This window comes from Schistocerca cancellata, chromosome 3 (genome assembly GCF_023864275.1).
Source record: "Schistocerca cancellata isolate TAMUIC-IGC-003103 chromosome 3, iqSchCanc2.1, whole genome shotgun sequence".
Classification (NCBI taxonomy): Eukaryota; Metazoa; Arthropoda; class Insecta; order Orthoptera; family Acrididae; genus Schistocerca; species Schistocerca cancellata.
Window position 1 is genome coordinate 677,379,951 of NC_064628.1, and position 22,602 is coordinate 677,402,552.

Consider the following 22,602-nt stretch of genomic DNA (forward strand, 5'->3'; position numbering starts at 1 on the left):
CTCTATTTCATGTACGAGGGGCATTAAATAAGTAATGCAACACAGTTTCGGTTAAAAAAAAAGGGTGGTATTTGTAGTGGAACTTCACCTCTTATAGTTTCAAGAAATTCTCATAGATGGCAGAATTGTACGTAGCCTTAAAAATAGGGTCTATAAAGGAGGCGCGTTCTTTTGGCGGAAAAGCAGAGCATCGCATACTTTCGTAGGCACTTGCAGAATGTACACGGAGACCTGGCAGTGAACAAAAGCTCAGTGAGTCGTTGGGCGAGGCGTTTGTCATCATCGCAACGAGATCGCGCTAACCTGTCCAATTACCCGCGTGCCGGCCGGCGGCACAGAGCTGTGACTCCTGCAGTGTTGGAACGTGCGGACACTCTCATTCGAGGTGCTCGGCGGATCACAAACACCTCGCTGCTCAACGAGAGGCGCTGTTGGCAGTGAGACACACCAGTCCACCAGTTGGGGTACTCAAAGGTGTATGATAGCTGGGTTCCTCGCTGCCTAATAGAAGGCCACAAAGAGCAACGCAGGACCATCTGTGGTCTTCTGGGAATCTGAAGCGGCTATTCTATTTGATGTTCTCCCTCATGGTGCAACAATCGACTCTGAAGTGTATTGTGCTACCCTCAGGAAACTGGAGAAACGACTTCAGTGTTTTCGTCGCCAAAAAAATGGAAACTAACTTCATGTTCTCCATGAGAAAGCAATGCCTCACCCAAGTCTGTGCACCCGAGAGGGGCTCGCAGAAGTTCATTGGACTGTTCTTCCTCATCCACCCTACAGCCCGGATCTCGTGCTTTCTAACTCACATCTTTTTTGCCCAATGAAAGATGTACTCCGCTCGAAGCAGTTCGTGGATGATGGGAAGTGGGAAAACGTGATTTTTTTTCCCTTATAGAACGCCTCTCATACTTATTGAAAAACATGGGGATAGGCTGTAACCCTTTCCCACTCCTTCCCACTACTGTCTCCCTTTGATGTCCTGCGGCTCTTTTAACTGTAGCCTGTTCTTACTACGAAAACCTAAATGACGTGTAGCTAACCTGGAACGCTCTATATGTAGTCGCTAATTGTTTGCCTTGATTTAATATAGTTAGGAAAAAATAGCCAGTCTACATTGTTGATCACAGTTGACTTGATTTCATCACCTGCTAGGAACTCGTAGATTGACTCACCTCGTTCGTGGGAGATTGGTCGGATCCCGCTTGCCTTAAGCGTAGAGTGCAGCTGGTATGCGTCGGACTCGGCAGCATAGCACCCGCGGCGGGTGACGCGTTCTCCTGTTGTGCAGCGGTCGCTGGACTCGGACTCTGCTACTGTACTAGCGCCAGCGCCTCTCTACACACACTGACCAGGAGGCGCGGCCATCGAAGAGTCCAGCTGAATGGCGAACTGAGGGGCAGGCGCGGGGCCGACGCGAAACACGCGGGCCGTGTTGTGAAACGCGCCCTTCGACCCCAGCCCCCTCCTCTGTACCCTGTGCCCGCGAGAATGTGGGCGGCGTTCGCCAGTTACGGCCTGCGCGTCTGCAACATTTATCGCGTCGCTTTGACCACCGAGAAAGTAGCGAAAAAATCAGATCGTTTCTTGGTGCTTCTCGTAGTTTCCATACACCAATGCGAGAAAAGTGTTTAATAAACACTACGTCTGAGTTTTGTCACTTGCCTAAAAGGTGAATTCTAGTTACCATTCTTACGATAGTACATCATGGGAGCAATCAATCATCTTCTTCCGGAAATACTGTATAACAATGAGGTTACTGACCCACTTAAAAATGCGTAGAAACTGGACCACACTGAACCAAAAATTAGTACCTCACCAGGAGACACCACACTAAAACCCACTTTCTTGCCTTGGTAATAGTCTCAGTTCGTCGAGTAAGTCTGAGCATGGTTTGTTCAGGTATGCCATTTCTATATACAAGGGACGTTCAAATAGGAAAAAGCCGGAGTCTGGAATGCGCAAACCAGTGACAGGAGGGTAATATTGTGGGGTGTGTAACGAGGTGTGGTTCCGACCAAAGCATGGAAGTTCACAGCCCGTCGCTAGAGGGCACGCGTGCACGTCACGTGACTATACAGAACTAGCTGCAGCATGCATCAATCGTCCACACGAGTGCAGGAAAGGTTATGCTGACGTTCTTCTGTGACTAAGATTCACTTCTGATTCACTTCCTGCAGCACGGGACAACAGTGAATCCCAGCGTCACTCGCAAACATTGACCACCCTTCGCCAAGCGCTCAAGTCAAAACTATCTGGCAATCGCACCCTTGGGGTCATTCTGCTCCACGACAATGCAAAGCCTCATACGGCCAACACAGTTGTGGCACTCGTGCAGAAATTCAAATGGGTGGTTCTCGGCCACCCTCCATACAGTCCGGACCTCTCTTCCTGTGATTACACCACTTTTGGCCCCCTTGAAAAGGCTCTGAGGGGCAAACGATTCACCTCGGACGACGTCGTACAGCTGTACGTGCGGAACTGGTTAACATCGCAGCCCGGGAATTTTATGAGACAGCCATTCACCGCCTTGTCACAGTGGGGCAAGTGTGTCAACAGCCAGGGTCAATACTTCTAACATGCAGGTAGTGGCTTCCGTAATTATGCCTCCGGCTTGTTTCGTTTTGAACACACCTTATAATACCACTCATTGATAGTTAGATCCTGCAGACCAGTAGTCTTTTGCCTTTTTTGCTTAACAGCCATTTTAGGGCGACACTTCAGGACGCATAGGAAGGGGAGAGGGGTGTAAAGTGGCCACTCAAAGAGAAATTCAATTTCCACCAAATCATGGTTACTGATACCTTACCATTTATACGTTTTGAATCTACATACTGTAAAGTATCATAACAAGTATTTTTCATTGAAAAAGAAAATGTATTGGAACTAGAAGCAATTTCAGAAGGTTTACATACTGACCAATTTTCTGTACTTAGGCGAGCACTGTGGCCAATGCAATAGCAACAGGTACCTACGTTTATTTCTGTGATTTCCGGGCACATTTTCTAGGCATACTTAAGCCCCACTATCTGAAGGAATACAAAGCGCTTGCCGCAAGCCGTTTTCAGTCGGACTTCCGTATTAGGACAAATATAGCAGAACAGAGACGGTTTTAAATAACGTAACTATCTACATAAATACTCCACTAGCCACCAAGCGGTGTGTGGCGGAGGGCACTATTCGCGCCAAAGTCATATTCCCCCCACCTCCCTCTCCTGTACCACTCGCGGATCGCGCGAGGGAAAAACGAATGTCTGAACGCCTCATTACGAGCTCTAATTTCCCGTATCTTTGAATGGTGTTCATTGCGCGATTTGAAAATTTGTGGTAATAATATGTGCTCTACATCCTTGGCGAAGATCGGATTTCGGAATTTACCGATCAGCCACTTCCGTTTAGCGCGTTGTCTATCTGCAAGTGTGTCTCACTTCAAACTTTCTATGAGATTTGTAACGCTCTCGCGATGGCTAAATGTACTAGTCACGAATCTTGCCGCTCTTCTTTGGAACTTCTCAACCTCTTGAATCAGACCCAACTGGTAAGGGTCCCATACAGACGAACAATACTCTTAAGACTTGACGAACTAACGTATTGTAAGCAATTTCCTTTGTTGAAGGACTGCATCGCTTCAGGATTCTACCAATAAACCGCAATCTACAGTTTGCCTTACCCGTTACTTGTGTAATCTGATCATTCTATTTGAAATCATTTCGTATAGTGACACCCAGATACTTGACGGATGTTACCGCTTCCAAAGACTGGGCATTTATTTTGTACTCCTACATTAATGGGGTTTTTCGCTTTGTTACACGCAGTAGGTTACACTTACTAATATTCAGAGGTAACTGACAATCATCACACCACGCATTTATTTTCTGCAAATCCTCGTTGATTTGTTCACAACTTCCGTGTGATACTACTTTCCTGTAGACTACATCATCATCGGCAAACAGTCTAAGGCCGCTGTCAATACCATCAACCAGATCGTTCATGTAAATCGTAAAAAGCAGCGGACCTATTACGCTGCCCTGGGGCGCACTTGATGTTCAAAAAAATGGCTCTGAGCACTATGGGACTTGAACTACTAAAACTTAACTAACCTAATGACATCACACACATCCATGCCCGCGGCAGGATTCGAACCTGCGACCGTAGCGGTCGCGCGGTTCCAGACTGTAGCGCCTAGAACCGCTCGGCCACCCCGGCCGGCTCACTTGATGTTACGCTTGTTTCTGTTGTCTCCCCATTCAGGACGACATACTGCTCTGTGTCTGTTTAAATCTTTTTATCCAACCCTATACGTCATCGGATAGCCCGTAAGCGCGCACATTTTGGAGCAAGCGACAGTGGGGAACTGAGTCAAATGCCTTTGGAAAGTCGAGGAATATATCCTCATCCTGGGAGCCGGTATCTAGAGCCGGTTGTATATCATGCACAAAGAGGGCCAGCTGTGTCTCGCTTGACCGCTGTTTCCTAAAACCGTGCTGGTTTCTGCAGATCAGTTTCTCAGAGTCTAGAAAGGTCATTGTGTCGGAACACAAAATATGTTCCATGATTCTACAACAAATCGATAACAATGAAAATGGCCGGTAATTATGTGCATCCGATTTTCTACCCTTTTTATAGAGTACTGTGACCTGGGCCTTCTTCCAGTCCCGTGGAGCTTTCCTCTGTTCCAAAGATCTATGATAGATGATGGATAAGAGTGGTGCTATATTTGTAGCATAGTCAACATAAAATCTTAGGTGGATACCGTCTGGACCAGATGCTTTCCGGGCGTTTAAGGATATTAACTGTCTTACAATTCCATATACACTAAACATTGTCAGCCTTCCTTGTGTTTGTTCCATAGTTGAAAGGGGGAATGGTGCTGCAGTCCTCTACCGTAAACGAGTTTTTGAAAGCTAGGTTTACAATTTCGGCCTTATGTTTATCATAATCCGTTACATTACCACTACTGTCAGCAAGAGAATGTATTGATTTATTTGTAACGTTCATAGATTTTACGTACAACCAAAATTTTTTGGCTTCATTTTTAGAATCTGCAGATAAAATACTGCTTTCAAAATCCTTAAAAGAATATCTCATTGACCTTCTGAGAGCTGCTTTCATTTCGCATAATTTCTGTTTCTCACCGGGGCAGTGACTACGTTTAAAACGACTGTGCAAAATTCTCTGCTGTCTCAGCAACTTCCTAATATGTTTGTTTAACCCAGGGGGATCCTTTCCCTCCCCTATATTTTTGCTAGGCACGTATTTCTCCAGCACGTGGTGGACAATATCTTTAAATTCCGACCAAAGATGCTGAATATCTTTGTGCGTCTCGGTGAATACGTGGAGCTGACTATGAAGATATTCATTAATGACACTTTTATTTGCTTTCCCAAACAAGAAAACTCTACGCTGTTTTATTTTTCCTCTCTCCATCTTCGACTGACATAGAAACGAGGACAACATTATGGTCGCTAATACCTTAAAGTTTAATTTCCTCGAGAAGATCAGGTCTGTTTGTCGCCAAGATATCTAATATGTTCCCGTCCCGAGTTGGTTTTCTAACCAATTGCTCAAGGTCGTATGTTGAGAGCGCTTCTAGAATAACTTCACACGATTCTTTGCTTCTGCCCCCTGTCATAAACGTGTAATTTTCCCAGACAATGGACGCTAGATTAAAGTCTCCACCTATAACTAACGTATAAATTGGATATTTATTTCCTATGTACTCAAGACTTTCCCTGAAACGCTCTGTGACGTTTTTGTTGCGGGTGGTGGTGGTCTGACTTAATTAATTCAGAATTGTCTTTAGTGGTAGATGATAGCTTTGTATATAAAATGGTGTAGAACTCTGTTTTATTCGTTGTATTATGCGTGTTTTTGTGGAAGTCGCTAACTCTTATTGGGGGGTTAACATCTTCGCCCCTTTTTCCGACATGTAGTGTGTTGTCACTTCTTTCGATCGGACGCTAAGTCGGCATTAGTGAACCACAGAAAAAACCATTAAACTGAAATAAATAACAGGGGACTGTATTTATGGGCATTACTCACAGTATAAGTGAGATTACAAGGGTAATATAAATGACTTACCTCACATCAGACGACCCAGAAACGATGTTATCACCGATGAAATCTTCTCGGGTTATCAGCCGAGTGGTGGCGTCGTCTTGTCGCAACGTTTCAATGAGTTTCGTACCCATCATCTTCTGGCAAAGTGTCGGGATGCTTCGCCAGATGATGGGTAAGAAACTCACTGAAACGTTGCGACAAGACGACGCCACCACTCGGTTGATAACCCGAGAAGAATTAATCAGTGGAATACGACGAGAAAGACTGAAATCGCTTAAATATTTTCACTAAAAAAATAACGTAACAAGCTTCCTCGGTCAGTCTTATTGACGACAAACCAGATGTGTATTACTAGTGTGACCACTTCTGGGCAAGCAGCAGCGCATTTCAGGAGAAAGACTATGCAGTGGTCACTTTCCCGTCCTGACAACTGTACCACACCTTCCTCTACCGATCTTACTATTAAATTGTAACTTGCAAAATGAGTGTTACGTTAATTTATAACAATACTTGCATTATGAGAAACTACTGCATATCTTTAGTAAATGTTTTGCAAGTAATTTTTTTAGAAGTTTGTGATAAGATCTTATGGGACCAAATTGTTCAGGTCATCAGTCCCTAATCTTACATAATACTTAATTTAACTTAAACTAACTTACGCGAAGGACAACACACACCCATGCGCGACGGAGGACTCGAACCTCCGACGGGGGGAACCGCGCGGACCGTGACAAGGCGCGTAGCCGCGCGCAAGTCCTTTTTCTTCTTCTAATTCCGTTGTATTAAAACAGACTTGGTTTGATTTCGTATTACTTATTACAAATATGGATCGAATTTAAAGGTGGCCGCTCCTTTAAAGCGCATTGACGAACCCATGTTACTTCCGTTCCACATTCATACCATAGTACCTAATCGGTGCTCGTTGCGCACTCTCGTGACTTGCCAACACTGCAAGACGAACAATAAAATACTCCCCTTCTCACTTCTCTGAACCCCGCAGTGGCTTCGCTACATAGCACTCTCCCCCTGACGTAAGTGGCAAACTTTACTTAGCTCCCGGCCGAGTTCACCCACTTCAATTAAATTTAAGCGCAAATTAAAACATTACTGTTTCCGTAATTAGTTTTGTTTGTTAATGAAGCTCTTAACGTCAGTTGTAGTTTCTGGATTCAACTATTAGATGATAGAAGCATATTATAATAAAATGCAGCTGAGAAGCGCAAGCCGCACGGACGCTTGACTCTGGCAGCAGTTTGACGACCAACGCTGTAGACCTATTGTATTGCGGAGATATTGCTTGCTACGTTCCCTCCTCTGTTCTAAATAGTCACCAAAATTTATTTTGGAGCGCTTGGGCGTTTGTTAATCTAAGAACGTGTGCGTGCAGCCCTGCGAACTTGCCTGAAGACAGCCTCGAAAATAGAAGCGTCTGCAGTATACTATTCGAGGAGGAGGAGAAGAAGAAGAAGAAAAGAAGAAGAAGAAGAAGAAGAAGAAACTCTCGGTCAACGTTAAAGTTGAAATAAACATCCTTGTAATGTCCATCTTAATCTTAATGAACGGACTCCCGAAACACCACAGAACCGCCTCTGGCCTGAACTAAACCGTGCACACACGGCGTATTAAAAGTCTCATTCGGCTGTTGGTGCACTCGAAGCTTTGCATAATCTCAAAAGAGACAACTTGCGAATAGTCGGACCTTAGCACACGTCTCCAGTCACATATTGTCCAGTCTCTATATTGCTTGGCTCATCGAAGATACGTATCAAGTGCCGCAGTCAACAATGGACTTTTGCGAAGTACCTGACTCCACATGCCCATGGCGTGCAGTTCCCTTCGCAATGATTGCTCGGAAACGGTTTGAAGTGGGCCTGAAATCACAGACAGCAGGAATTCCTACCAGGTATGAAATCAGCCGTCACTGAGAAGGCGTGACGCTCTTCTTCTGTCCCTGTCGGTTAGCATATTTTTGCGACCACTGTTCTTACGACGTCCTATGTGGGTGCGAGTGCACGCAGTTTCTTGTAAACATGTTGGCAGTCCGCGTTGATACACCAACAAATGGGATAACTTCATTCACCATGTTGTCATCGGCGCGTCTAAGTACGATAGCTGTTTTTTGCCATTCTGTCACGTCCCCATGTGCGCTGATTCCATACAACGGACTGACACATATACACAACGAAAGACTAGCAGATACTGAACACCGTAACGCACTCCGCTGGTGTCAGTGTAAGACGTCACTCGTGTAGCAGGCGAAGATTATTCTGGATTATTCTGGATTATTCTGGATTATTCTGGATTATTCTGGATTATTCTGGATTATTCTGGATTATTCTGGATTATTCTGGATTATTCTGGATTATTCTGGATTATTCTGGATTATTCTGGATTATTCTGGATTATTCTGGATTATTCTGGATTATTCTGGATTATTCTGGATTATTCTGGATTATTCTGGATTATTCTGGATTATTCTGGATTATTCTGGATTATTCTGGATTATTCTGGATTATTCTGGATTATTCTGGATTATTCTGGATTATTCTGGATTATTCTGGATTATTCTGGATTATTCTGGATTATTCTGGATTATTCTGGATTATTCTGGATTATTCTGGATTATTCTGGATTATTCTGGATTATTCTGGATTATTCGTTATGTTCGGTTTCCAATAACACTAGTTAGTTTTGCCGATTAGCTAATGTTCATCGCGACTCTAAAAAGATGAAAGTACTATGGACCCATTCAAACACGAAAAATCCTTGATTAAAATGTTTAGCTCAAAAGCCGTCCTCGGACACCATATTCCCTACATGTATGAGTGGGTCTGTCTGGAAGGTGATAAAATGTTTTAGACAGGCAACATAGCGGGCAGGCTGAAAGTGTTCTCAAGCGGCTGATTGGTGGATAGGTCAAATTATGAAACTGTGAGGACTTTGAGGTGCTTTCTCGGAGACCAAAACCATCGTATTTAACACAGTTGTCCTCGACAAGTGTTCATCGTAGACAAGGGAGGGTACCGTCACGACTGCCCTAGGGAAGTGTGATACGAACGCTCTATCCGGAGGATAGAGTAAGCAGTAGTCGGCGGGTGTGGTGTATGGGAAGGTATCGTCGTTCAGTGATTTTAGGACGACACAAGACAGAGAATTTCCAACTGGTCTGATGAATGGCAGCTAACTTTAAATGTAGAAAAATGTAAGTCAGTGCAGACAAGTAAGTAAAACAAACTCATAATGTACTAGAACAGCATTAGTAGTGTGGTTCCTAACAGTACCGTCGATTAAGTATCTACTCTTAACATTGCAAAGCAATACGAAATTGAATGAGCATGTAACGATTGTAGTAGGGAAGGCGAATGGTCGACTTCGGTTTATTGGGAGAGTTTTAGGAATGTGTGGTTCATGTGTAACAGGGACCGCGTTAGGGCACTCGTCCGAGCCACTGTTGAGTACTGTTAAGAGCGTTTGGGATCCTCATCAGGTCTGATTAAAGAAAGACATCGAAGCAATTCAGAGGCGGGCTGCTAGATTTGTTACCGGTAGGTCCGAAAAACATACAAATGTTACGGAGATGGTTCGGAAACTCAAAAGGGAATCACTGGAGCGAAGGCGACGTTCTTTTCGAAGAGCACTATTGAGTAAATTCAGAGAACCGGAATTTTAGGCTGACCGCAGAAAGATTCCACTACAGTTCGCGTAAGGAGCGTGAAGAAAAGATTAGAGAGATTGGACTCGTACGAAGCAATATAGACAGTCGTTTTTCCCTCCGTCTGTTTGCGAGTGGAACAGAAGAGGCAGTGACTAATAGTGGTCCCGGCTACCCTCCGCCACGCACCGTATGGTGACTTGCGGAGTACGTGTGTACATGTCGAACGTTTTTGGGACAGCCTAGTTCCTGATTTTTCGCTGTGGGAGACACTGCAGGAAGTCATTCTATATGCACGTATATTCCTTTCAGTTACTGCCCAGTCCCAAATTGTGTAGCTATGGAGTGTTCTGCTTGATAAGTTACTCTAGAGGCGAATAAGTGCTCATAAAATTGCGAGTCAACAGTGTATTACGCGGTCAATCTCCCAAGCAGCGGATAAAGCTACGAATGCCGCGATGTGTACGTGTTGCGTTGTGGTTTTTTGTGGACAACAGTAGAGTCGTAGGTTGTGAGCCGAGTTCCACTCAGAGCCGGGAAACCCAGCGCAGTCGCCCCTTCCCCTGACGCGTGCCCCCGTTTAAGGAGTGGCGCAGCACATCGAAAATTTCCACGGCCCGTGAGCCGGCCGGCGGCGGTTCGGTGCGGAGTACTTTTGATAAGCGTCCGTCCGCGGATAGCTTGGCGACGTGTGCAGCTGGCGGCCGGATGGGGGGCCGCCCGCCTGTCTGCCCCCCGAGACACACACTTGCCAATGGAGCCCGCGGGTCGCGTCCAGCCGCGCCACGCCGCCGCGCCGGTTCGAATTCGGTCAGTCGCCCGGCCGTCTGGACGCTTTATCTGAGGCGGCGAGTCGTGGCCCGAGGTCAACGGCGGCGTGGGGATTTTGTCTGTGTCAGCGCCGACAGTGTTTATATCGAGGCAACTCCATCTTCCGGACGCTATTAAATCATTCGGCCGTCTCCGTCGGATGCCACGTTCCTCTCGAGTTGATCGGCCGCCGTCGAATACTGTACAAAACAGCTGACGCAGCAGTAAAACCGCGTTTGGGAGAAGTCTGTAAGTTCAACGTTCTCTCAATATGAAAGTCATTAGGGACGGAACACTTGATTGGATTGGACACTCACGGGAAAAACAATCTCTTTAAAATAACTATTAGTTGTCAACTTCAATGAAACCACGGATGCGTATCAGGGAATTGGAGGAGTCGTCGGAAGAGTGCTGAACCACAAGAGCGTATGTTTACGTAGTGCATGTTCGATTAAATTAAAAACCAATAACTTAAATTCTAGCGGAACATAAGGAGCTTCCTGTTACCAGCGTGGTGTGCATTTGAAAACTCAAGATAAGGTGATGACGGTAATCCTTTCTGAATTTAGGATTTCCACTATTCTCACGACGTGCTATGTGGATGCGAATGGAACGCAGTTTCTTGTAGACACGTTGGCAGTCCACGTTGATACACCAACAAATCGGATAACTGCATTCACCATGTTGTCATCGGCGCGTCTAAATAAGATAGCTGTTTTTTGCCATTCTGTCACGTCTCCACGTGCGCGTGCGCTGATTCCATACAACGGACTGGCACATATACGCAACAAAAGACGAGCAGCTACTGATGTCGCTAATAACAGCGTAACGCACTATCTTCCGGCGACCCCTACAATTTGTATTCCGATTGAGGCGTGGCTTGGGGGGTAATTGCCAGATTACGGGCTGGAAGGTGTGGGGTTGGATTCCTGACGAGTTATAAGATTTTTGTCACTAGTCACTTCTGGTTTATGACTTCAGTGTTTATTAATGTGAAAAATGTCAAGCTGCATCGTGTTTCGGTGTCCACGCCAAACTGTAACTTCCCTTATAACTTACTGGATAAGTCAGTTCAAAAGTCGGAAAAAAGAAGTGTAATACTTCTTGAAAAATATTATCGCCTTCCTTCTACTACTACTTGCTTCCCGAGTTGCTAAGCTGGCTTTCGCTACTTTTCCTATGTATATAAGAATGGTTGAATTCTCACTAGTGTAGGCAACGCAACTGTACTGCCAGACAAAACTAATGACGTATACAGAAGGGGAGAAGGAAACGAAATGAAACTTCGCACAGTGAGAGACTACGAGATGTTACTTCAGTGATTACAGCACAGAGTTAAATTAACAAAGAACTTGGCAGTATGACCCCGACTTGTCACTATGACGTTGCACTACATCTGGCATGCATGCTTGCACTGATTCGGTTGGGAAAGGTTACACGAAGTCGTTGGATCATCTCCTGATGCGTGATTGTCCATAACTGTTGCATCTGGTCCTTGATGTTCTTGCTGCTGCTAATCGGACGAGTTGACGTACGAGCTGGTCTGGGCGCATGTTCCTCTGGGGAAAGATCTTAGGATCTTGCTGGCTGTGATTACTTCAACATCATCCAGACAGTTCATAAATGCATGTGCCATGTGCAGACGGGCACTGTGCTGTTGAAAAAGTGAGCCACGATACTGTCGCATGGGAGGTAACGCACGAGGACGCAGAATATCGGTGACGTACCGTGTGCCGTCAGAGTTCCCTCAGTCACAACCAGACATGGCCTGAAGTCAACCCCAATCTCTCCCCACCCTGTGACCCCAAGAATAACACAACTGTGCCCCTCCAAAATACTGGAAGAACGGGACCCCCTTGCACAGGTCGCTCTCTTACTCGCCAATGAATTTCGTCCGCGGTAGTGCAGAACCGCGATTCGTCGCTGAACATAATGCGATGCCATTCCTCAGCAGTCCACTGTTCTGTGATGGCAGCACTTCAGATGCTGCCGTTGCTGTTGTACTGTTTACTGCACCCTACGCATGCAACGATATAATTACCTAGTCCGTATGTTGCTGGTCTCTGACTAATGTTGTGGGATGACGTAGAATGTTGGAGGAAGTCAATTACTTTTTCTCCGATGGCGGGCGTAGGTGTGAAAGGGCTACCAAATGTGGTGCACAATAGGCGGACCTCCCTTATGTTGATCAGATGTGGTCGATCGGAACGTCGACGAGTATGCCAGCCCTCACGCTCCCATGGATCTACATCACTGCTCCGCAACCCGCCTGGTGATGTGTGCCAGAGGGTACTTCCAGTACCATTAACTGATCCCCCCCCCCCCCCCCCCAACATTTCCCTGTTCCACTCGCGAATCGCGCATGGGAAGAATCATTGTCGGTAAGCCTATGTATGAGCTCTAATTTCTGGAATTTTTTGCGTCGTGATCATTTCGCCAGATGTATGTGGAAGGATATAATACATTCCCCGACTGGTCCCGGAAAGTACTCTACCGAAATTTCAGTAGGAAACCTCTCCGTGACTCAAGTGCCTCTCTTGTAACGCCTGCTACTCGAGTTTGTTGAGCATATCTTTAACGCTCTCGCGCCGTGATCCGGTGACGAAAGGCTCCGCTCTTACTTGTATCTTCTCTCTCTTCTATCAGTCCTACCTGGTAAGCGTCCCAGGTTAATGAACGGTAGTCAAGAATCGTACGAACAAGCACCTTGTAAGCCACTTCCTTTGCGGAAGAGTTAATTTGCTTTCATTAAGATTCTTCCTGTGAATGTGTCTGACATCTGCTTTTCCTATTTGCTTCATTTAGTCATTCCATTTAAGGCTGTTTCGAATGTTTACTGCTTGAAATTTTATGGTAATAGTTTCCAGCAGTTCATCAATAGTGTAGTTGTGCGGATTTCTTCTCCTATACATGCGCAATATGTTACATTTACTTACTTTAAGAATTAGCTGCTACTGCCTGCACCATTCATCAGTTTTCAATAGGTAATTTTGCAAATCGATACTATCTTCTGGTGTTGCTACGTTCGGACAGAAAACCGCAGCATCTGCGAAAGTCTTAAAGAGCTTCCAACGTTTTCTTTAGCATCATTTATATAAATTTTACACAGTAACGGTCGTATCACAGTTCCTTGGGTACTCCGAAACTACCATTACATCTGTCGACTTTTTTTTGTTAGAAGCGACGTGTCGAATTCTATCTGCAAGGAAGTCTTGAAAGCAGTCGCAAATCTGGTCCGATACTTAGTAAACTCGTATTTCTTTCTCTAAACGGCAGTGCGGGACGACGTCGAATGCCTCCTGCAGTCCAGTATCGGGCCACTGTCACGGTCGATAGCCCCACAAATCTTGATATTGCACGATTCGACCAGCTATCAAATGGAGACAGACGATGAGGCCCCTTTCAAATTCCATGAGGTGCAGATAACGCAGTCTCATACGAATACGCGGCATCTCCATGTCCTTCACAGTGATTGATGTCTGACGGTGTTCAGGCCACTTATGTACCGTACCCTATCAGGTCTGGTAACACAACTACGAGCCCTAATGCACTCTGGTGGCCGTTCTAGCTGTCATAGTGTTGCAGCTTTAAATACTTACATACCCGCCAATGACATGTAAGTGTACGAACTTACATTGACATCGGACAATGCCTTCTGGGTGCATCACTCGTTTTGTTATGCAGTGCACGAATTCTACATTTATTTCTTCTCAATTTCAGTTTGCTCGATTCAATTGCAAGCAAACAACAGAGCGATCTGTACTCTTCATTTCGTACATGTGAAAATTACTGTCTAACAGAGCTTCATTGTGCTCATTTGAGCGTCTAATCGAGGACAAAACAGAGACAAAACAGTAATATAAAGTAACTATGTTACAACCACGAAGTAAACGTATTGAGGTGTGTTTCAGCTGGGTGACGCGTGACATTACAAAGGACCTTCGACATCCAGTAGGATCGTGCCTAGTGAAGTTACTGTGGTGTTCCAAACAACCGTAGGATTGACGACAGTTCTACGTCACATGCTGAATATGAGTATCCAGTGAAGTGGCGCAGTGGGAAGACAATCCTGCAGATTTCGGTATTCCGCGATTTCTCTAACTCGCTTTAAGCGAATAGCTGGATGATTCCTTCGAAAGGTCACAGCCAATTGACTTCCCCAGTACGAGCTTGGGCCCCGTCCCTAATGACCTCGTCGTCGACGGGACCTTAAATCCTAATATTCCTTTTCGATTGCAGCTCCCTTAAATTCCAGTTAACGCGGTACAATGGAGAGGAGAATCATACAACGGCTCAGTTCCTTTATCACAGTTGTTAATTTGATGTAGAGCTCCTCTACTTAACCCCTCGATGTCGATGCGCTGCTAAATTCTAAAGTCCATCTTAGCCTTTAGAATCCCATAGATAAATACATAGCCAAGCATCGTAATTGCCTAGAAAACTAGTAAGAACCATCCATCCGTCAGTATGTACATCCACTGTTCGATAAAAGCCTCACATAGGCTTTCGCATGCTTAACGGTTTTTAGGGCCATGCTCCTGTATGTTCTCTAATTGTACTTGTTTAATTCCGATTAAGGCTTTGCCTCGGTATTTCCTTAGCGCTCTCTCTCTCTCTCTCTCTCTCTCTCTCTCTCTCCCTCCCTCCCTCCCTTCCCCCCCTCTCCCTTTCTTCTTCGCCTCTGCCACGATTTCCCAACATACATACCTCCATTGCTCCTATGAACAACACTCACATTTAATGAAAAAGCATACCTAAAAAGTGTCACATTCATACTATTACTAAGTCAAAAATAGTGCTACATATTGTTGTGTAAACTTTCCTCCTCACATACTTCAGAAGTTTAGTTTTGGAACCTCTGCTATTTACCAGAAGGACTCTAGTCATTTTTACTTTTTCTTTTCGTGCCCATGTAGCTGTTGTTTTGTTGTCCTTAATAAAAACCTCGCCCACTGTTCCATGACTTCATTGTTAATTTTCTTTCCAGTATCTTGATTATACATTATTTAGCCTTACTGTGATTAGTTTCCGCGGCTGCTCTCGAATAGCTTCTAATGAATTCCATTAAGAGGCTTCCCTTCTTTTTCCAGATGAGAAATAGGGAAACTTCTTGAAGGCCTGCGAATGGTTTTGATGGCTGTACTACTATATGCAGTTTAGTGATTGAGGTAGCATTAATCTATATGTTCTTCAGTATGCTAAAATAGGTTAAAAGAGTGCCATTTTTCTTCAAGGCTAGTCAGTATAGATTAGTTGAAGCGTAGTTAAAATATTTCTCGGAATATGTGAATCCCAGTCAATGTGTTAATTCATATTTGTCGTTCAGTTTCGAAGATGCTCTATGGGATCTGTATTCTCTTCTAAGGTCAGCTTTGTTCCTTTGCCTGAATAAAATAAAATGTGTTTTCTATGTGGTTGCTGATGACGTTAGTAAATAGCTTGTTCATTACGGAGAAAATTCTGATAGGTCTATAAATTTGTGTTGTCTTGGCTGTCAAGGACAATATTATTATTCTCGGAAAATTCTACAAAGATTCCAGCTTATCTGAAGTTTCCCACTGCAGATTTGCTTTTTAGTCTTTATTCTGCCTTCGAGTTACCTTCGAAAAAATTCCTCATTATCACCTTGTTGTAAGATAAGCTCTCATTTGTTTCCGTGAATCTTGGTAGACGCCATCAGCCTACCCATAAGATTTTGAGCAAGTTAAAGTCTGTGCACTGTTGCTTAGTACACTGTATAAATGGCATTTGACATGACTGTTGTATATGAGAACATCTGTTAAGGATTATGGAACCGACCCTCCCTCCCTCCCTCCCTCCCTCCCACCCTATGGCAGCAAGCACATTATTTCCAGAAAATTTTGCATTGGATTCTCTGTGAACGGCAGGTCCGTTGAACTGGAGGACGCCACAACGCAATATTTACGAAATGTTATGGTAAATCGAACACGCCCTTAGGTGATTTATTGGCATTAGAGAAAAATTAAGACACTATTTTATTGCGTGGAAATTCAGCCGTATGGGAACGCACCGGCCTTAACAGAAACTAAGTGAATATTTGAGTAAAAATAAATTATTTTTGGTGTTTGCAGATATCGTGTAACTGCAAGAACAAACAGCTGTGATCCATAAGCAGCAGAATCAAATAAGTGCCATCTTTTAATGCATATTGCTCTTCGTTATTCTGTGGCCACTTCTCATACACAGGCTGCATTTAAAGCTTTCTGCAAAGCACTGTTGTATCTATGACTGACAATGGGTTAACCATGCCAGTAACTGATGGGTGTGGTTAGTTTGTTCGTGACGGTGGCTGGATGAAAATGGATTATTCTGGAGCGTTGGGCGCTGCTGTAGTCTCTCTCCAGAATAGCCACCCCGCTCTTTGTGTGGCGGGCATTGTTTTTATGTGGGTCATTGAAAAAACTACAGGGATATTTCTGACCTTTATCCCTGCTGGAACTGTTGTCGCTTTCTTTACTGTGCGTGCTGTGGGTTACTGTGCAAGTGTCTGGGCCCGTAAGTTGCTATGCTAACACCAGAATAAACTGAATGGGAGTATTGAGAAACCTCACATGTCCGTTTTTGATCAAATCGAGTTACTTAAGATTTTTTACTTTAAATATATAGCCTGATCATGATGTACAGAAATCCCGTATGTTCTGGAATTTTTTGTATTATGCAGCCATTCTATCACCTAAACCGAAGAGAAACCACCATATGTACAAAGATAAGGACTTCCTCAATATTTCATGTCGTCAACACCGTTTTTAGCAGAGAATAATTGATATGTGCATATAGAATGGATGACCTAAGACTATTTGTATTAGTCCTACGAAAAGAAGAAATCATCCAGAACCTCTACACTGACACATACAGTTGGCAAACATGTGTCAAACAATAAACCATCTGTGGAATAAATTGCAAAGAGAATGGGAAATAGGCATAAGTTGTTTGATCGTTGTCCATATTAGCAATAAAATGAGTTAAGTAATGATTTATGCCTATTTTTTACGAAATATTGAGAAAGACCACGTGTTCACGCAATAGATTTTAACCCAATGTCAAAAAGTCTCACAATTTTTACAGCATTTTGGCGTTCTTCTCTCCGCATTCCTTTTAACGTAAAATGAGAAAACCGAGATTTCAGCATAATTTTGGATCTTAATTTTATCTATTTCTGTCGGTGTTTCTTCCGTGACGGTATTACTTTCGTAAAACAAAGAACAACCGCCTTCAGTCATAGTCGTGATTTTATTTCAACACATGATGCATTTCGAGCCCTAGGGGCTCATCGTCAGGTGCTTTGACAGTCTAATTCGATTATTTTTCCAGATATAGGTTCATTCTGGTCCTGATGAGATGACAATGATACATTAAAAAAACGAACATTGTGACATTTCTTTTTCTGACTCTCCCTAGTCAAATTTGTATACTTGGAAAACTGTACGTGTCGCTTCTTACCCTAATACTTGCATGCCGTGTTTGCGTTATTATATCATCCATAATAATCCCTAGAGTGATTAAGAGCGTTTACCATGTAAAAAATCAACCCAAAATGTTCTAAGCGCATCCCGAAGCGTATGCTGCGTTCAGAATAAATCAAGCATTGGCTGGTGCGTCACGGGTACGCTGCCCCTGACCTTCCCTGGCTTTGAGAAGCAATTGTAAAAATTAGAAAACAAGTCGCCAGGTTCAGATGGAATCCCAATTAGGTTTTACGGAGATACTATTCGGCATTAGCTTCTTACTTCAGCTTGTATTCATTGTAAATATCTAGCTGAGCACAAATTTCCAAGCAACTGGGTAGAAGCTCAGGTGTCTCCTATATTACGAGGGCAGTTCAATAAGTAATGCAACACATTTTTTTTTTCTGAAACAGGGGTTGTTTTATTCAGCATTGAAATACACCAGGTTATTCCCCAATCTTTTGGCTACACAACACTATTTTTCAATATAATCTCCATTCAATGCTACGGCCTTACGCCACCTTGAAATGAGGGCCTGTATGCCTGCACGGTACCGTTCCACTGGTCGATGTCGGAGCCAACGTCGTACTGCATCAATAACTTCATCATCCGCGTAGTGCCTCCCACGGATTGCGTCCTTCATTGGGCCAAACATATGGAAATCCGACGGTGCGAGATCGGGGCTGTAGGGTGCATGCGGAAGAACAGTCCACTGAAGTTTTGTGAGCTCCTCTCGGGTGCGAAGACTTGTGTGAGGTCTTGCGTTGTCATGAAGAAGGAGAAGTTCGTTCAGATTTTTGTGCCTACGAACACGCTGAAGTCGTTTCTTCAATTTCTGAAGAGTAGCACAATACACTTCAGAGTTGATCGTTTGACCATGGGGAAGGACATCGAACAGAATAACCCCTTCAGCGTCCCAGAAGACTGTAACCATGACTTTACCGGCTGAGGGTATGGCTTTAAACTTTTTCTTGGTAGGGGAGTGGGTGTGGCGCCACTCCATTGATTGCCGTTTTGTTTCAGGTTCGAAGTGATGAACCCATGTTTCATCGTCTGTAACAATCTTTGACAAGAAATTGTCACCCTCAGCTACAGCTGTGCACGGCCGGCCCGCACGCGGGAGATCAGACAGTCTTGCTTGACCTTGCGGCGATGATGACACACGCTTTGCCCAACGACTCACCGTGCTTTTGTCCATTGCCAGATCACCGTAGACATTCTGCAAGCGCCTATGAATATCTGAGATGCCCTGGTTTTCCGCCAAAAGAAACTCGATCACTGCCAGGTGTTTGCAACGCACATCCATTACAGACGCCATTTTAACAGCTCCGTACAGCGCTGCCACCAGTCGGAAGTCAATGAAACTATACGAGACGAAGCGGGAATGTTTGAAAATATTTCACAAGAAATTTCCGGTTTTGTCAACCAAAATTGGCCGAGAAAAAAAAGTGTTGCATTACTTATTGAACTGCCCTCGTACAAGAAGGGTAAAAGAACGGGCCCGAAAAATTATAGGAAAATTTACTAAAATTTACTTAACATCGGTTTATTGTAGAATTCTTGAGCATATTCTGAGTTCAAATGTAATAAATTTCGTTGAGACAGAAAAGCTTCTGTCCACAAATCAGCACGAATTTAGAAATCATCAGTTCTACGAAACTCAGCTTGCCCTTTCCTCGCATGATATCCCGTGATCCGTGGATAAAGGTCTATAGGAAAATTCCATATTCATAGATTTCTGGAAAACGTTTGCACAGTGCCCATCTGCAGACAGTTAACAGAGGTCCTAGTATACGGAACTGATCGAAGGCTTCTTACGTAACAAAACCCAGTATGTTGTCCTGGACGGCGATTGCCCATCAGAGACAAGCGTACATTGGGAATTTCTCCAGGGACGTGTGGTATGATCGCTCTTGTTATCCAGATACATAAAACGATCGGAAGGCCAGGGTGAGCAGCAATCTACAACTTTTAGCCTTTGACGCTGTAGAATATCGAAAAGTGTCTTTTTCGGTAATTTTAGGAGGATATATTAACGCAGATCAGTGCGAAAACAGTCCCGTAATTTTCGAATACAGTATTAGCGGTGTACTCGCGCGACAGTCATGTCAATTAAATGTCTAGACGTAACGTTGCAAAGCGATATGAGATGGATCGAACACTTAAGTCGATAGTAGAATAAGTGACTGGGCGACTTCAGCTTATGGAAGAGTTACAGGAAAGTGAAGCCTATCTATAAAGGAGATGGCGTATAGAGCACCGGTTCGACCCACTGTTGAGTACTGCTCCAGTGTATGGGATCCGCACCAAGTCGGATTAAACGAAAACATCGAAAAAAGAAAAAAACAATCAGAAACATGCTGCTGGGTCGGGTACCAATAAGTTCGATCAACACGCGAGTATTAGAGATACTTCGTGAACTCAAATGGGAATGCCTGGAGGGAGGACGTCATTTTCTCCATGAAACACCATTGAGAAAATTTAGAGAATCTTCATTTGACGTTGACTGTTGAACGATTGTACTGCCATCAACGTACATTTCACGCAAAGACCGTGAAGGCAAGATAAGAAAAATTAGGGCTCCTAGGGAGTCGTTTAGGTAGTTTATTTTTCCTGGTTGCATTTGCGAGTGGAGGAGGAAAGCCAGCCTATTGCCCACCATGGACAATAGGTTGGCTCGCGGAGTATATACGTAGATGTACACTGAGGATAGCCAAATGCGCATATGTCGGTGCGGTAGTGTAGCGTACATACGGACATACGGTATAAATGGACGATGCACTGGCGGAGTTGTCATTTGTACTCAGGTGATTCATGTGAAAAGGTTTCCGACGTGATGGGAATTAAGACTTTAAAAGTGAAATAGTAATCTAAGCTAAACGCATGGGACATTCCATTTGGGAAATCGTTAGGGAATTCAGTATACCGAGATTTACAGTGTCAAGAATGTGCCGAGATGACCAAATTTCAGTCATTACTTCTCACTACGGACAATACAGTGGTAGACTGTCTTCACTTAGCGAACGAGAGCAGCGGCATTTGTGTAGTTTGCCAGTGCTAACAGACAACAGTGCGTTGAAAAAACTGCTGAAAGCAATGTGGGACATACGATGAACGCATCCGTTTGGACAGTGCGGCGAAATGTGTCGTTAATGGACTATGCCGGCAGACGACTGACGCGAGTGCCTTAGCTCAAAATATATCGTCTGCAGCGCCTCTCCTGGACGCGTGACCAAGTCGGTTGGACCGCAGACGACTGGAAAACCGTGGCCTGGTCAGAAGACTGCCGATTTCAGTTGGTAAGAGCAGATGGTACGGTTAGTGTGTGGTGCAGACCTCACTAAGTCATGTACCCAAGTTGTCAACAGGAAACTGTGCAAGCTGTTGGTGGCTCCATAATGATGTGGGTTGTGCTTACGTGGATAGACTGGGTCCTCTGGTCCAACTGAACTGATCATTGAATGGAAATGCTTATTCATGGACCTCACTTTCCAAACAACGATGAAATTTTTGTGGATGACAATGTAACATGTCACTGGGCCACGGTTGTTCGCAATTTGTTTGAAGAACATTCTGGACAGTTAGTGCGGCTGATTTAGCCACCCAGAGCGCCCGACATGAATCCCATCGAACATTTGCCAGGGTAGCCGAGAGCGCTAATGCGTTGCTTCCTGGACTCGGATAGGCGCGCCGGCCCCGGATCGAATCCTCCCGGCGGACTGACGACGAGAGCCGGTGTGTCGGCCAGCCTGGATGTGGTTTTTAGGCGGTTTTCCACATCCCGCTAGGTGAATACCGGGCTGGTTCCCACGTTCCTCCTCAGTTACACAGCTCGCAGACATCTGCACCCATTCACACTATTTCATGGATTCCACTAGACACAGACAGTTGGGGTACACTAATTCCGTCCTGGGGGTTACAGGGTGGTGGTAGGAAGGGCATCCAGCAACCCCTTAACATTAACATGCCAAATCCGATTAACCATGGCCGACACTGCGTAACCGCGGGACAAGGCGCAACCGATAGAATCAAGAAGTCAGTTTTGCACAAAAACCTGCCTTGGTAACACTCCGCAATTATGGACTGCCATAGAGGCAGCATGGCTTAGTATTGCTGCAGGGGACTTCCAACGGCGTGTATCCTTGCCACGTCGAGTTTCTGCTGCACTACGCCGGGTAAAAGGTGGTCCTACGCATTGTTTGGAGGTATCCCACGACTTTTGTAACTTCAGTGTAGATACGTATAACATTGCGGATCGCCCAGCCAGCGTCGTTTGTACCTTCACACCACTGCATTTGACGAAGAGTGACTGCTACAGATTTCAGTGTTTAATATTAGTGGAGGCCCCAGACCAAAAATAAATAAGAAGTGATAACTCTTTCAACGGCAACGAAAATTAGAAGACAACGAGAAAGGAAATCTAACTGAAAACTTCTTTCCAAACATCAAAAGAAGACTCGGTTTCCATTATTTGAACACCCTCCAATTGGTTGCCCCTCTTTCTAACGGGTGTGACAGTTTCACCAAATCCGAAGAAAGGAAACAGAATAATGACCGTATGGATCAGGCACTCGAGGAATGCCCACTTCATGCAAACACAAAGTGCAGAGCGGG

The 22,602-nt window shown here is 44.6% G+C and overlaps 1 protein-coding gene across 7 annotated transcripts in view; it reads left to right on the forward strand.

Moving 5' to 3' along the window:
• The window catches only part of LOC126175652 (DNA ligase 3), a 644,184-nt gene that overhangs the window by 117,384 nt on the left and 504,198 nt on the right, over positions 1-22,602 (forward strand). The window contains exon 1 of one of the 7 annotated variants that reach the window (XM_049922549.1): positions 10,664-10,771. The exons of the other annotated variants lie outside the window; for them this stretch is intronic. The gene's annotated coding sequence lies outside the window, so the exon portion shown is untranslated. Of the gene's footprint in view, positions 1-10,663; positions 10,772-22,602 lie in introns of those variants that run through there. 7 annotated transcript variants of the gene reach the window in all.